The following is a 16,527-nucleotide window of genomic DNA, read 5'->3' as shown; positions in this document are numbered from 1 at the left end:
GAGGCACAGTCTCGCCATTCTCAATTCCAAAGAGCATTGTGGATGTACCTCCTCCAAGACGAATTTGGTTGTTCTTCTGAAAGTCCATGGTACTTTGAATATCCTTCACTGGAACCATAACGCAACTGCATCAATTTTCCTTTGGCCGTCCTTATTCATTGTCCAACTCTCACGTGCATACAAGAAAGTTGAAAATACCATCCAGAAAACAAAACAACAAAATACACATCACAAGACTTCTTCAACAAAGTCAGAAGAGAACCCGCAGACTGGAAAAACATTTTTGGAACCATATCTGACAAGGTATTGATGTCTTAAAATCTACAGAAAGTTGAAACAGCTCAAGAACTAAAAGAAAATCTAACTTAAAAATGGGCAAAGGATATGAATAGCCATTTCACCAAAGAAGACCTTCAAGTGGACTCTACAAATGTGTGAAATGCTTGCTACTATTAGCCCTTAGAGAGACACAAATCAACACAATGAGCTATTGTTTCAGCCCTCCCCCGATAGGAAACAACCTCGCTGTCATGAAGTCATGACATACCAACTCATACTGATTCTAGAGGACATGGTAGAACTGCCCCTGTGGGCTTCCAAGACTAACTAAAGCCCCATCTTTCTCCTGTGGAGCCGCTGCTGGTTTTGAATTGCCGACCTTGTGGTTAGCAGCCCAGCACATACCACTTCACCACTAGGGCGCCAATGATAATATTAAAAACAAACAGGAAATAATGAATCCTGGCCAAGGATGAGGGGAAATTGGAACTGTCATCTGTGCGTGGTGGGCTTGTAAAATGGTGTCACCACGGTGCAAGAGTATGGTGTTTCCTTCAAACGTTAGAAATGAGATCGTGATGACCAGCAATCCCGCTACTAGGTATATGTCTTAGAGCAGCGGTTCTCAACCTGTGGGTTGTAAGCCCTTTGGGGGTCGAATGACCCTTTCACAGGGGTCGCCGAAGGAACTGAGACACCGCTCCTCTATCCATCCCCAGGTGGGTCTACCCACATGCACATACGCCCACCTAGGAGTACCCAGCATGAAGACTGTGTATTAGTGTGTGTGTGTGTGTGTGTGTGTGTGTGTGTGTGTGTTAGTCTGGGTAAACTAGGGAAACAACTCCACAGAAACCCATATGTTATAAGAGAGTTTTATATAAAGATTAAGTGCACATTAAGAAAACATCCCCCCCCAAAAAAAGAAAACATCCCAACCCAGTGCTGTCCAAGCCCACAAGTCCAACACTAGCCCATATGTCTGACACCAATCTACAAAGTCCTCCTCCATCTCACAAAACACATGCAATGACGCCAACTGCAGGAGGAAAGCGGATCAGTGAGCGTGTAAGCATCTCAGCGCTGGCAGGGGTCTCCGCACAGCTGCTCCAGCACCCAGGGCTGCATCAGGGTAGCTCCATGAATCCAAGAAACATCACACAACATGGATGAAACTGGAAGACATTGTGCTGAGGGAAATAAAGCCATCACAAAAGTACCAGTAGTATATGAGACTACCATTTAAAATGTCAAGAAAAGGCTTACACACACCACAAAAAGTTCTTTAGCTACCAGGTATGGGAGAGGCTGAGAAGGGGAGGGAGGGGCAATCACCAACTAGATAATTGACATGGATTAATTGAGGTGAAGGGAAAGGCAATACATAACGACGGGGAGTCAGCACCACATGACCAAGGTCAAGGAAGACAATGGGGGCCACACAGACCAGAAGGCCATTGTAGGAAACACCATTCCATATGCAATCCTCCAAATGACAATAATAACAGATAGTGACTTGCTAGCCGACACATAGGTAGGTTTGTAAGCTGAACAGGTGCTGGGATGGCACATTAAAGTTCATCCAAGAGCATGCATCGGTTTGTCAGAGGATATTGCTATATATGCATTTGCACGTGCTACAAATGGATCCAGCTAAATGGATCCAAACATTCCAATTTTCCATGAGCTTGCTGAGCTTGAGGGCTTTTAAGATTAAAGTCTTGGGGGGACATTTAGGTTAAAAATCCAAGGGAACAATTAATCCAAAAGACTAATGGATCATGCGAACCACAGCCTTGACCAGAACTAGCCTTGGACCGGAAGAGCCAGATGGCGCCTGGCTGCCACTGCTGACTGCTCAGACTGGGTCACATTACAAGGTCCTCAACAGCGTGGGAGTACAATGTAGACTAAAACTCAAAATCATTTTTTATCAAAAGCTAGAATAATAGAGGTGCTGGTCTAATATAGCCTACTGAAGACCTTGAGATTACAGCCCTCAGACAACCTTCGTGTTGGTGTGGGTTGTCTAGAGAAATAAAACCAGTGACATTCATATATGCATAAAAAAAAGGAACTTGATATTGAAAAAATTTTATAGCAAGAAAGCGCCCCAGCCTGTTCCAACTTAAGTCCGTGGATCTGATGACAGCCAGAACCAGAATCGTGCAGCGTTCGGCCCACGATGAGGAACGATAAAGCAGAGTGCAGGAAGGTCACAGGCCGCTGGGCACAGTCGCATGGATTCAAGGTTGGCAGAAACATGGCAGAGGGCCGACAGCTGCTAGGTTGGCTCCCAGGGTGGGGGCCCACATGGGGCTGCCCTTGGAGGCCAACACGGAGTCCCAGGAGGCAGGGATGAAGGAAGAAGCAGAGAGAAGCAAAGTTCCCGTCGTCTCTCTTACAGGAAAGGCAACACCCCAAGGAGGCATCATCAGGCCTGACAGATAGGTTGGGATCCACCCTTACACATCACACAGCTTCAAGTTGACATCAAGTCTAATGGCCACATGCTTCACACATGGAACGGAATCCATCTCCAACGATGACCTTTTGGACAAACCAACGTCCCATGAGGAACACGCTCCTCAGAACAATCAAACGGATAAGATCAAAAGGTAGCCTGTACTGCAAACCAAAAGTCAGACATTCGGAAGGGGAAGAAAAGATGGAAGACACATAGGAACCCAGAAAAGGAGTAGAGGATCGCGATTAATGTCCTGAAACAAAACATGTCTAGAAGGTTGTATGGAAAACTACTTTGCATTTCACCCAAACCGCAATAAAATGTGCAAAAATAATAGTAATATGCGAAAACATAATCTCTGAAAAGAAGAGTAAAGGAAGATGAGTCATTCTAACCAGTGTCAAGATTACTATATAACTTTAGTAATTAATATAGTGTGGCATTAGCGAAGAGAAAGCAAATATCAATCATTGTGAGAGAAGAGTGAACCCAGAAACAGACTCACATAAATATGTCCAACTGATTTTTGGGAAAGGTACAAAAGGAATCCAAAAGATGAAGAATAGCAGAGTCCACAACACACCTTGGCCCCCAGGGACAAACAAGAGCCTTGCCCTAAACCACATATCTTATACATCACTCAGTCACTTGGATGTAAAACTCTAAAATAGTTAGAAAAAAATATACAGAAGAACTTCTTCAAGCCTTAGGGTTAGGGAAGTTCTTAGACTTGACATCAAAAACACAATCCAGAGGGTAAACAAGCGGCCATCTAGCTCAGAAGCAACAAAGCCCACATGGAAGAACACACCAGCCTGTGTGACCATAGGTGCCGAAGGGATCAGGTATCAGTCATCAAAGAACAAAAAATCATATCATAGGGTGCACACCTCCATGATATGATTGCTGAGGACAAATGGGTGCATAAGCAAATGTGGCAAAGAAAGCTGATGGTGCCCAGCTATCAAAAGGTATAGCATCTGGGGTCTTAAAGGCTTGAAGGTAAACAAGCGGCCATCTAGCTCAGAAGCAACAAAGCCCACATGGAAGAAGCACACCAGCCTGTGCGATCACAAGGTGTTGAAGGGATCAGGTATAAGGCATCATCAGAACAAAAAAATCTTACCATAGTGAATGAGGAGGAGAGTGCAGAGTGGAGACCCAAAGCCCATTTGTCAGCCACTGGAGATCCCCTTGCAGAGAGGTCTAGGGGAGGAGAAGAGCCAATCAAGGTGCAATGTAGCAACGATGAAAAATACAACTTTCCTCTAATTCCTAAATGCTTCCTCCCCTCCCCCCACTATCATGATCTGAATTCTACCTTGCAAGTCCAGCTAGACCAGAGGATGTACACTAGTACAGATAGGAAACACAGGGAATCCAGGGCAGATGATCCCTTCAGGACCAGTGGTGCCAGTGGTGATACTGGGAGGGTAGAGGGAAGGTGGATTGGAAAGAGGGAGCCAATTACAAGGATCTACTTGTGACCTCCTCCCTGGGGGACGGACAACAGAAAAGTGGGTGAAGGGAGTCGTCAGACAGGGCAAGATATGACAAAATAATAATTTATAAATTATCAAGGGCTCATGAGGAAAGGGAGAGCGGTGAGGGAGGGGGAAAATGAGGACCTGGTGGAGAGCAAATGCTTTGAGAATGATGAGGGCAATGGATGTACAGATATGCTTCACACAATTGATATATGTATGGATTGTGATAAGAGTTGCATAAGCCCCTAATAAAATTATTATTAAAAAACCACAATCCATAAAAGGAAAGCTCGATCAGTTGAATCTTATCAAAAGGAGAAACTTTTTCTCTGTGAGTGATGATGTTAAGGACCAAGAAGATAGTTACAGACGGGGAGACTGTTTGCCAACCACATATCCGCATACCCACCGAAGGACTCAAATATATAAGGGGCTCTCAAAACCCAAAAGATAAAAACGGAACAAGAGGCACAACAAGTGGATATTTCACTAAAGAGACAATATAGACAGCAAGTAGGCACACAAAAAGAGCTTCAGCATCATAAGGTATTTGCAAATTAAAACCACCGTGAGGTGTCAATACACAGCTTTGAGAATGACTGAGTTTGAAAACCATGCTACCGCCGAATGCGGGTGAGGATGTGGAGCAGCTGGGTGGCTCGTACATGATTGACAAGAATAGTCAATAGCCTTCCTTTGACATTGACGTTTCTGAACTTCATCCTTGGGTAAAAGCGGTCCTTGTCATCTCCGGGGGTTGATTATTCTAAGGTGTTGGTACCTCACTGGAGCTCTTGCTGTCCTTTACAGACCTGTCTGTTGTTAGGCTGAAACCAGAGCCGTAAGGTGAGCTTAGCTCCATTCTTGAAGGGTGACTAAGGGCCGTACATAAGCTCAGGGGTTCTACCAGTTTCTGTCGGACCAGTAAACCTTGAGTTGGTTCCACATTTCCCCTGCTCCATCTAGGACCTTCTAATGTGATTCCGGTCAGAGCAGCTGGTCGTGGTAGCCGGGCACCACCTAGTTCTATTGGTCTCAGGGTTGTGGAGATTGGTGTTCACGTGGTCCATTAGTTCACTGGACTAATTGTTTCCATGGGTCCTTGATTTTTGTCACTCATCTTTCCTCTCAACACAGAAAGACCAAGAGTTGCACCTTACATGGCTATTTAGGGGCTTTATGGAGGCCCTAGTCGTTTGTAAAGACCATAGTCGCTATTCATCAAGGGAGGATGCAGAGCTTGGTCATGCCAATTGACCTTGGTGTCCCCTAAGGCTGGATCCTGAGCACCCCAGACCCCTCAACTCATTCTCTCAAGGTGTTTGATTATGGCATAAAGATTTCATAAGATAGTCCCCCAACCCCCGGACCACTTCCATGAACATACTTGCAGCATAAGCAATTGCCCATTACAAATATCCCTTTTTCAAATGTGTGCTTGTCTGGGTACTTTAGAGAAACAAATCCATAGAAATTCATGTATAAGAGAGAGGTTTATCTAAAGGGTAAGTACACATCAAGAAAACATCCCAACTCAGTGCTGCCCAAGCACACAAGTCTAACATTAACCCATATGTCTGACACCAATCCACAAAGTCCTCCTCCATCTCACAAAACACACACTATGATACCAACTGCAGGAGGAAAGCCAAATCAATGAGCATGTAAGCATCTCAGCACTGGCAGGGGTCTCCACATGGCTGCTCCAGCACCCAGGGCTGCATCGGGGTAGGTCCATGTGGCTTCTCCTTGGGGATGTCTCACAGGAAGTGAACCTTGCCATCTGAAGCAGGAAACTGGCTAAGGCAGCTGCACCCTGGTCTGACCATCACAAAGCAAGAGACCTGAGAACTCAAAAGGCGAGACTCACTGAGTCATTTATCCCTCCGCCCTTCAATTAACCCCACATGTGTTTATCGGCCAGGTTGGCACAATCAACTAACTACCTCAAAATGTATATATATTCTTGTGAGTATACTAGCATTCTCCTTCCTACCTTTGTCTAGCCCATGCACTGATCCATGCATCTGCTCTAAATCCTCATTGTTCTCTTGCCTTTAACTCTTGCACTTCTCCCAGTGCCTGCTCCTGCCCCCATCATTTTCTTTGCCAACCTCTCTCTTATATATGACCTTGCCCTTCACCCAACTTAATTCTCAGTTGGCCTCTAGCCTATAACTGCCCCTCTTCCCTTTTCTTTCCACCCCTGGTCACCATTAAAATAAAAGTGTGTGTGTGTGTGTGAACATCTTACATCTTTTCTTGACTTTTTACAAGAGTGGTATCATTCAGTGATTGAATAACTTCACTTAGCTTGTGTTCTGTGGTCAGTCATGTGTTTAATAACACTCGACTGGGAAGAATGAAAAAGAGGGGACAGATCAGTAGTTGTCAGAGGTTAGGGAGTGGGGAGGGAGAGGCAGGGCAGTGGCTATGAAAAGGTAGCAGAAAATACATTTGTAAAGAAACTACTTTAACTGTGGGGCTGGGCGCACATCAAAAATGCACAGGTCTAGGTTCACAGAGTGCAGGTAACACTGGGAAATTTGAAGCGGTGGTTGTTGTTAGAGGCTGTCGAGTGGTGTCAACGCACAGTGACCCGATGCACCACAGAACAAAGCGCCGTTGGAGCCTGTGCCACTCTCCCAGGGGTTCTTCGTGGTTGAGCCCATGGTCGCAGCCAATGCGTCAACCGACCTTGTCGATTGTCTTCCTCATTTTCGCCGCCCCTCTGCTTTCTCAAACATGATGTTCTTGTCTGGGGACTGATCTCTCCTGATAACATGTTCAAGATTTGTGTGTCCTGTTGTCAGTCTATTGGACTTTCAGGATTCTTCGCCGGCACCCTAATTCAAATCCATTGATTTTTTTTTTCCTCAAAAAAGGTCTGTGAGTTGTATCAATATCAGTTGCCTGGTTTTGATATTGCGATATAGTTTTGCAAGATGTTACTATGGGGAGATGAAAAAGCAAAGGAAGATATACAATATCTCTGTGTCAGTGAAAAAAGGTGGGGGGGGGACCCACCAAAGATCGAATTCAGTTCAACATTTGCAGCTCGTCTCATGGACGTTGTCCTGAGCTGCCGTGGTCGAGTCAGCCCCCAACTCACAGTGGCCTGATGCATAACAGAATGAGAGGCTGACCGGTCCTGCACACCTGCACCATCTCCATGAGCCGCTGCACACGGTTTGGTTGTGCTCCTTGGCGGTGCTGGTCTTTTATTGATTCATTTCCCTGGGAGAGATCGAGAGCGCTGGGCCTCAATAAGAAATGATCATGAAAGCAAATGTGTCTATAGCTGTTCTAGGTGCCGTCCATGCATCATTGAGTAAATCTTCACAACAGGCCTGTGTGATTTCTATTTTACAGGCGAGGCGAGTTGGGTACAAGAGGAGAAGTAACTTGGGCAAGGTCATGTAGCTACTATGTGGTAGAGCCAGGATTTACAGCCTCTGGTACTCTGGCTCGGAATGCAGTCTTAAACCTTAGCACAAGCGCTCTGGGTTCCTGGGAAAGACTCGCAGCCCAGTAGAAAATGAGGCACAGCGTACAAAGGTTCAAGGTCAACTGGCTCTGAAACTGAAGAGAAGAGAAAGCACGAGAAGGGTGGTGTACGCCGCACCCTCCCTGCCACTCTGAAAACCAGCCTTCTTACAGCTTCACCTGTCCGGATTTGGGCAAAGCCCGTTCTGCCACACCCCATTGGCCCAACACATGGACTCCTCCTTTGACATCAAAGACCAGGCCCTGCCTCCCCAAACCTGTCCTGCAGATGCTTTCCCAGGAAACACTGGGGAGAAAGAGAAAGGCAGAGGTCCAGCCTTAGCAGGGACACAGACACCAGCTTGCTTGGTGAGGTGGGCTGACAGGCGTGAGGCCAATGTAACCCCAGGCTCCCATAAGAAGACAGGGACAGGCAGCTCCAATAGCAGCCAGGGGACAAAGGACCTAGCCTGAGGCCATCAGAAAGGCCTGTCCCCAGACCTATGGCGTCCCCAAATTCCCAAACTCACTCCCATTGAGTCCAATTCATGGAAGACCCCATAGGACAGAGTAGAACTGCCGCCATAGGCTTCTCAGACTGTAACTCTTTCTCCCAAGGAGTAGCTGGTGGTTTCAAACTGCTGGACTTGCGGATCGCCGCCCAACACACAACCACTATGCCTCCAGGGCACTCTGTGGCTTTCTCAACCACTTGGGAACAACTCCAGTTCTCTGAATTTCACAAATGCTCGCCCTGAATGCGTCCCTTCTCCACTTCCCTATGTCCTCTCTTCTCTCTCTCTCTCTCTCTCTCTCTCTCACACACACACACACACACACACACACACACACACACACATGTTGGGGGGTGTGGGATATAAAAAGACTGTTCCCCAGCTTTGTCTCTCCCAAAGATATGCCAAACATTAGAGGCTGTTTGCCAGCACATGGTGGGAGGTCAGATGCTTAGAGATGTTCTCCCAGAAGGCATCTGGTCCACTGTAGGTGGGGCTCTCTCCCTACTGATACGGATAGTACTAGCTTCCATGGAGAGCCAGAGAAGTGGTCAAACCTGCTCAGTGACATCCACAGTTAGGCTGCCATCCTGAATCTAGGATCCTTTGCCTATCTTGTCACATGTGTACCCCAATCCCTCCCCTTCCTATTACTGTATACCCCTAGATTGTTCCCCTCTCTACTGTGTTACCTATAGTACAACCCCTTCCTGTTAAGTATGTCTTTACCTGTAATTAGGGGACTTGCATATCCCCAAAGGTATATAAGCCTTGGTTAGAAATAAAGAGCTCTCCCTCCAGGTCCCCTCTCCCCTTGTCCTCCTTCCCCTCCCCTTCTCTCCTGCTCTCACCTGCCCTGTACCACCAAGAGGAGCTGAGGTGAGCATGGGACCATGAAATGTGTCTGACTCCATTATTTCAATCGCTCTTCTAGCTCTCTTATTATCTATGACTTTACTATAATCTTTACTTATTATCACCTCCAATTGCACTGACTGGACCTGTGATGATTTGTTAGGGGCTGGCTCCCCTGACAAGGGGGGACTCACAGTGACCCTAAATCCCCAAACCCTGGTCCACTCTGGCGATATCTTACACACGAGCTTCAGACAACAGAGGCTAGCTCAGTTTACTGGGTTCCTAGCAAGAGGCTAGAGACTAGCACGTGGTTTAATAGACTATTGTCAGTGTTCTTCCCTTCGTGCCCTAGCTATCAGGTGGTTAGCCTTAACAAACACCTTTACTTTCTCGTTGTTGCGGAGGCTAGAAGATCGAATCCAGGGCACCTGCTCCAGGGAAAGACTCCCTCTGGCTGCTCTTGGGGGGAGTCCTTGACTTGGCTCCTCCGTTTTCTTGGAGAACTTTACAAGACATTCATCTTAGGCTTCTGTCTTTTCCCTGTTGGGCTGGCTTACTTCTATCCCTGATAGACTCCCGAAAGCCATTTAAGACCGTGGTTTTTAACCTGTGGGTCGTGACCCCTTTGGGGGTCGAATGACCCTTTCACAGGGGCCGCCCGATTTGTCACAGTAGCAAAATGACAGTGATGACGTAGCAATGGAAATAATGTTATGGTTGGGGGGTCACCACCACGTGAGGAACTGTGTGAAAGGGTCGTAGCCTTCGGAAGGTTGAGCACCACTGGTTTAAGACATACCCTACACACAGATATGGTCTCAGGAGCATGACAAAGTAAACGATTCCAAAATGAGGTGGTAGCAGGTATAGGGGTTCACATTTGCAACGCATGCTTCTGGGGGACGAAATTCAATTCTTCCAGTGCCAGCCAGGGGGCCAACACCAGCCCTACAATCCTACCCTCTTCTCTCCACTCTCCTCTTGATTCCTCCTCTCTCTACACCCAAGAGGAAAATGGGAACAAGTTAAACTACAGCTACAGATACCCACAAGTACATCTATGTACACACAGCCATGCACACAGCACACCTTGGCTGTTTGTCTGGGCATAACTCCAAGGTCAAGGCCTTACTGCCTGTGCACACCTGTGTTGTGCCTTAAACACCACACCCCAGATATGAACAGTCAACACGAGCAGAGTTGCCTGCCTGAGCCTAGCCCACAGTGGCATTCTGCCAGGGTCAGGGCACTCCTACTCCACCCCATCCCCCAACCCCATGCCAGGCTCAAATAGTTACCTGGATGAAGCAGGGACATGGGTAGGGAGAAACTCCGGTCTTGGGGACTGGATGCCTGGGCTGGGAAGAGGAACTCTTTCAGGGTTTACACAGAGAAGGCTTTATCAGGGAAACTCCATGACAGCTCGAGACAACTCACTTGCACCGTTCTGTTCGGAGCAAGGTTTGAGGGGAGTTGGCAGGACTGTGTGTCCCCAAGCCCTGGAGTGTATGGTGCGCAAAGGGAACCCAGGACCCAAATTGTAGCCTTTGGAAACTGGCCAGGAGTAGAGCAGTCAGATTTAAGGAACCTGCAGCTCAGCAAAGGGACGTGGCCCTCTGAAATTCACCCAGCAACGGGGTGGCAATTGAGACGAGGATCCGGGTCTCTGGACTCTCGTAACTGCTCCACATGGCGGCTTTGTCATTCTCAGAATGGGATCCCCCCACCCCCATACACACACCCTTCACAAGTCAGCTGGTGGGAGTGCAGAGCGAGGGTTTGCTTCCCAGCTCATTCAGTGCCTTCTGCGTGCCAGCAGGAGGATGGTCGTCGTAAACAATAACTCATACGCACCATAATTAGCACAATAGCAGCTGACGTTTATTTTGCCCACATGCTGTGCCAGGTGGGAGAAAGACGGGCTCTCTACTCCCATAGAGTCATGGTCTCAGAAACTCCCAGGGTCAGTTCCACCCTGTCCTCTGGGGCGCTGAGTCTGCAGGGAGCCATCTCCTCTGATGTCATGGCAGCTTGATGATACCGGTACTACCATTTTGCCCCTTTTACCGATAAGGAAACTGAAGCACAGGCTACACATCCAATGTTAGTGCAAGCCACTTTGCATGTTCTTTCCTGTGCTTCGATTCTGCTTCCCAAGCGTGCTGGTAAACACACGAGAGTGATCGATTAACAGGTACATGTTACCTGCCACCAGGAATAAAGGTGAGAAATAAGGGATGGCCCCTCTTAATTGCTGGCCGATGGTCAGGGAAGAACTCCCTGAAGTAGTGACACATTTTAGAGAAAGGGAACAGATTAGATTTGTTTCCCATAAGAGGCAATGGAAAGCCATTGGGGGTGTTGTGGATTAAATTGTGTCACTCACATCCGCCCCCCCCCCAAAAAAAAGAACTAAGGATTGTAAATCCTAACATCTCTGGCTGTGTGTGTTAGTCTTGGTTGATTAGAGAAGCAAAGCTAGAGGCACTCATGTGTGTGTAATAAAGTTTTTATACAAAAGAGCAATTACATATCAAGAAAATATCCCAGCCTAGTCCAGATCAAATCCATAAGTCCGATATTAACCCATATGTCTGATACCAGTCTGCAAATTCCTCTTCAGACTTATGAAACACATGCAATGACGCCGAATGCAGAAAGATCACAGGCCAGTGGGTGGAAAGTCTAGTGGATCCAGTAGTGGTGGAAGCATCTCAGAGCTGGCGTGGGTCTCCACATGGCTCCTCCAGCTCCAGGGCTCTGGCTGCCATCAGCATAGCTCCATACGGCTTGTCAACAGGGATATGTAGCAGAGAGAGAGCGTGCATATCTGGCCTCCAGTGAGCTAGTCATCTCCTTCACGCCTCCAAATGAGGTCATCAAGCTGCGACCTGATTGACAGGCTAGGCTCCGCCCCTTCGCAAATTGACAGATTATGTAACTGCCACACTGTGGTTATAAAACTCATTTAAAAATGGTTTGTCTGGGGAGGGAGGGGAAAAAAAGAGAACTTGATGCAAAGGGCTTAAGTGGAGAGCAAATGCTTTGAGAGTGATTAGGGCAAAGAATGTACAGACGTGCTTTATACAATTGATGTATGTACATGTATGGATTGTGATAAGAGTTGTATGAGCCCCTAATAAAAGGTTTTAAAAAATGGTTTGTCTTTGTTATGTCTGTGAGATAGGATTCATGTAGGGTAAGCCTTAGAATAATCTCTTTTGAGATAGAAAAGAAATTAAGCAAGCAACCTAGAGGAGCGGAGAGGAGATGGGGGAGACAGAAGCCAAGTCGTAGGAGATCACTTTGGATCAAAAACTCAGAGACAAGGACTTTCCTCCAGAACTGATCAAAAGAGAGCCCTCCCCTCGGGCTCACTCACTGCCGCTTCAGAGCCACCCTATGGGACTGGGGTTTCCAAGACTGTAACTCTTTTTTAAAAAAAGATCATTTAATTAGGGGCTCTTACAACCCTTGTCACAATCCATACATCAATTGTATGTGATATATTCGTACATCTATTGCCATCGTTCTTTTCTAGACATTTACTTTCCGTTGAGCCCTTGGGATCCGCTCCTCTTTTTTCCCTCCCTCCCCCTGCCCCCACCCTCATGGCCCCTTGATAGAGATTGCTATTGTTTTCCTGTCTCACAGTGACCGCCCTGTCTCCCTTCCCCTCTGGTTTCTGTTGTTCTTGCCCTGGAGGGGATGTGTGGTTATGAGCCATTCATACGATTGGGACCCCCTTCCTCTCAACCTTTTCCCCAATTCCCCCTACCCTTTTGGTATCGCTATCCCCATTCCTGTTCCTGACTTCCGTGTGCCCTGAGCTTTATCGCTTGCCTCTACCTATGTGCATGCTTCCATCCAGTTTAGCATGGGAAGCAGCACTGGGGTCATGATAGTGGGGGGTGGGAGGCCTCAAGGGACCAGAGGTGTATTGTGTGATCCATTGGTGCTCTGCTGCACCCTGATTGACTTGTCCCCGCCCTGCAACCCCTCTGTGGGGGGATGTTCCACTGTCCACAGATGGGCTTTGGGTCTCCACTCCAACCCCCCTCATTCTCACCAACGCATCTTTGTCTGTTTGTGATGAATCTTCTGATGCCTGCTATCTGGTTCCACCTCATGATCACACTGGCTGGTGTGCTCCTTCCACGTGGGCTTGTTGCTTCACTTTTGGATGGCCACTTGTTCAACCTTGAGCCAGTGAGACCCCAGACGCTATATCTTTAAATAGCCGGGCACCATTTGCTGTCTTCACCACATCTGCTTATGCATCCATTTTGCCAAGACTATAACTCTTGTTTTGTTTTTTTTGTACTATAATTCTTTCCAGGAGCAGAAAGCCTCCTCTTTCTTTCAAGTAGCAGATAGTGGTTTTGAACTGCCTTCCAGTTAGCAGTCCAACAAGTAACCACTTCACTACCAAGTCTGCTTCCCCTAGAGCTGGTGTCCTGAAGTCAGGCTCCTAGCCCCCAACACTGGAGAATATGGAACGGGAAATGGCCTATCAGAAGAACAGCAAACACATCTGTCTTGGAGGAAGTACAGCCAGAATGCGGTCTAGAAGCAAGGATGTTGAGACTTGCTTGTACTTTGGACATGTTTCAGGAGAGCTCAGTCAGTCCCTGGGGGTGGGAGGGGGAGAAGCACCTCATGCTTGCTAAGGTAGAGGGTCCTCCATAAGAGGAAGACTTTCAAGGAGATGGATTGACACAGCAGCTGCAACAATAGGCTCAAACACAACAATTGTGAGGTTGGTGCAGGGCCAGGCAGTGTTTTGTTCTGCTGAACATAGTGTCACTATGAGTCAGAACCAACTTTCCTCCATGGCCCTAAAACAACAAAAACAACACTGTGAGAAAATAAATGTGTACATGAATGCCACTGTGTTCAGCCAGGTTGTTTGGAGGAACAAAATCAGTGACACTCACATATGTATAAAGAAGTCCTTGCTATCAAGAAGTAATCTATCCAGAAGGCATCCCAGCCAAGTCCAACCCAAGTCCGTGGGTCCGATGCTAGCTGGAGCCTATTCAAACTCACGCAGCTGCAGGCCAGTGCTGCAGAAAGGTGAAGCAGGATGTAGGGCGCTCACAGGCCTGAGGTTCCGAATCCTGTGACTCTCGGGTCTCCGGGAGCAAGACAGGGTGCTGACAGCTCCCAGAGTCTGACTCCTCGCGTCTGACTCTGTGTTAGTCTGGGTCGACTAGAGAGACAAATCCAGAGACACTCATATGGGTCAAAGAGAGTGTTTTATATCAAAGAGTAATTATATATTAAAAAAACATCTCGGCCCCATTCAGTTCAAGTCCATAAGTCCGATATTAGGCCATATGTCCGATACCAGTCTGCAAATTCCTCTTCAGACTCATGCAACACATGCAATGATGCCGAATGCAGGAAGATCACAGGCCAGTGAGTGGAAAGTCTAATGGATCCAGTGGCAGTGGAAGCTTCTCAGCACTGACGTGGGCCTCCACTTGGCTCCTCCTGCTCCAGGGTTCTGGCTCCATCAGTGTAGTTCCATGCAGCTTGTCAATGGGAATGTGTAGCAGAGAATGTGGGTCTGGCCCCGAGTAAGCTATTTATCATCATTGTGCCTCCGAATGAGGTCATCAAGCTGCGACCCAATTGACAGGCTACACTCCACTCCTTCCCTGTTATAGTCTCAAGTTCACACCAGGTGATGTAACGACCACAGACTCCTAGGCTTGAGCTGCCCACCTGAACCCACCTCTGGAGGCAGACACAGGATCCCAGCAAGGATGAAAGCAAAGAGACAGCAAGAGCGGGGCCGGGGTGTCCCGGTGTCTCTCATAAAAATGCCACACCTCCCAGGAGGCATCATCAGGCTGGGACCTGACTGACAGGTTGGACCCCACCCCTACACACGTGCAACCCCCCCAAGCCAAACTCACTGCCATAGAGTCATTGCCAACTCATAGGGACCCCATAGGACAGAGTAGAGCTGCCCCTGTGGGTTTCTGAGGCTGTAACTCTTCACTGGAGTAGAGAGCCTCTTTCTCCCACAGAGCAGCTGGTGGTTTCAATCTGCTGACCTTGGGGTTAGCAGCCCAGTGTAAAACCACTATGCCACCAGGGCTCTTACGAGTTGATATAAAATCTAACTGCCATAGCCACCCATCTGCGGTATTTCTGTCGAAGCAGCATTAGAGAATTACTACTGAGGGCTTAAGCAGGAGAGCGCAGGCTGTGCTGTGTGGTCCATCGATTGTAGGGGCCTCAGGACGAAGCAAGAGAGAAGATTCGAAAATTTCAAGGACTCTGATCATTAACAGAGGAGAGGAGTAGGGGACCCAAGGCTAGGGTGTGTTCGTCTGGGTAGACTAGAGAAACAAATCCATGGACACACGTGTGTATAAGAGATTTATATACAAGAGCAATTGAACATCGTGAAAACATCCCAGTCCAGATCAAGTCCATAAATCCGATATTAGTCCATAAGTCTGATACCAATCTATAACATCCTCTTCAGAGTCATGAAACACATGCAATGACGCCGAATGTAGACGATCACAGGCCAGTGGGTAGAAAGTCTTTGGATCCAGTGGCATTGGAAACATCTCAGCCCTGGCAGAGGTCTCTACATCAGGGTGGGTCCATGTGTCTTATCAGAGGCTATGTCTCCCAGGGTATGAGCCGAGAGTCTCTCACCTCCAAAGAGGAAAATACTGGATTTCCCAGAATCCTTAGGGGAAGGCTATGCCCACACAGAAGCCTCATGAGCTATGACCCAATTGACAGAGTAGACTCCACCCCTTCACTCTCAATTCTCAAATTGACAAATGATTATGTATCTACCATATAGGGTGAAGTGGGGGACTCTGGGATCAGCGCTCTCACTTTGTACCCCACACGCCTAGGGCCCCCTCTCCAATAGGGTGAGTGGTCTTTAAAAATGAAGAAGGGCATTTGGGGTTTTTTTTCTAGCTTGGCCTACGCATAGCCCTACCACTTCTGCCTTATGAAGTCTGCCAGTCTTGGAGGCGGAGAAGAGGGGTGCCTGGGATCCTGTACGGAGGGGAAAGGCTGGTGCCTAAGGAGGACCTTCTTTTAACACCTTCTCAGGAGACAGATGTTCTCTCTCCACACCCACCGGCCCACCCACTGATCCCTACTAGCTGAGAGCTGGGGTGAGTGTTTATCTTCCCACCCTCGATCGCCACCAGAGAAGGTCCCACATGCTGCTGCTTCTTCTCCGCTGGGCAGTTCGTCCTCAGGCCCCTCCACAGTCCTTCTCCAGGGCTCTGGACCAAATTGCTTAAAATGGGCGAGGAAGAAGGCTTCCCAGGTGTGCTGTGGCAAAGGGCAATGGCCCTTCTTTACCCTTTGCCCTTAGTTTGGCTCCTTTTTATCTCAGACAGCTCCCTCGAGGCCACGCCCAGACTAGCTTCCACGGCAGGGAATA

This window comes from Tenrec ecaudatus, chromosome 12, assembly GCF_050624435.1.
Source record: "Tenrec ecaudatus isolate mTenEca1 chromosome 12, mTenEca1.hap1, whole genome shotgun sequence".
Taxonomy (NCBI): domain Eukaryota; kingdom Metazoa; phylum Chordata; class Mammalia; order Afrosoricida; family Tenrecidae; genus Tenrec; species Tenrec ecaudatus.
This window is presented reverse-complemented; position numbering follows the sequence as displayed.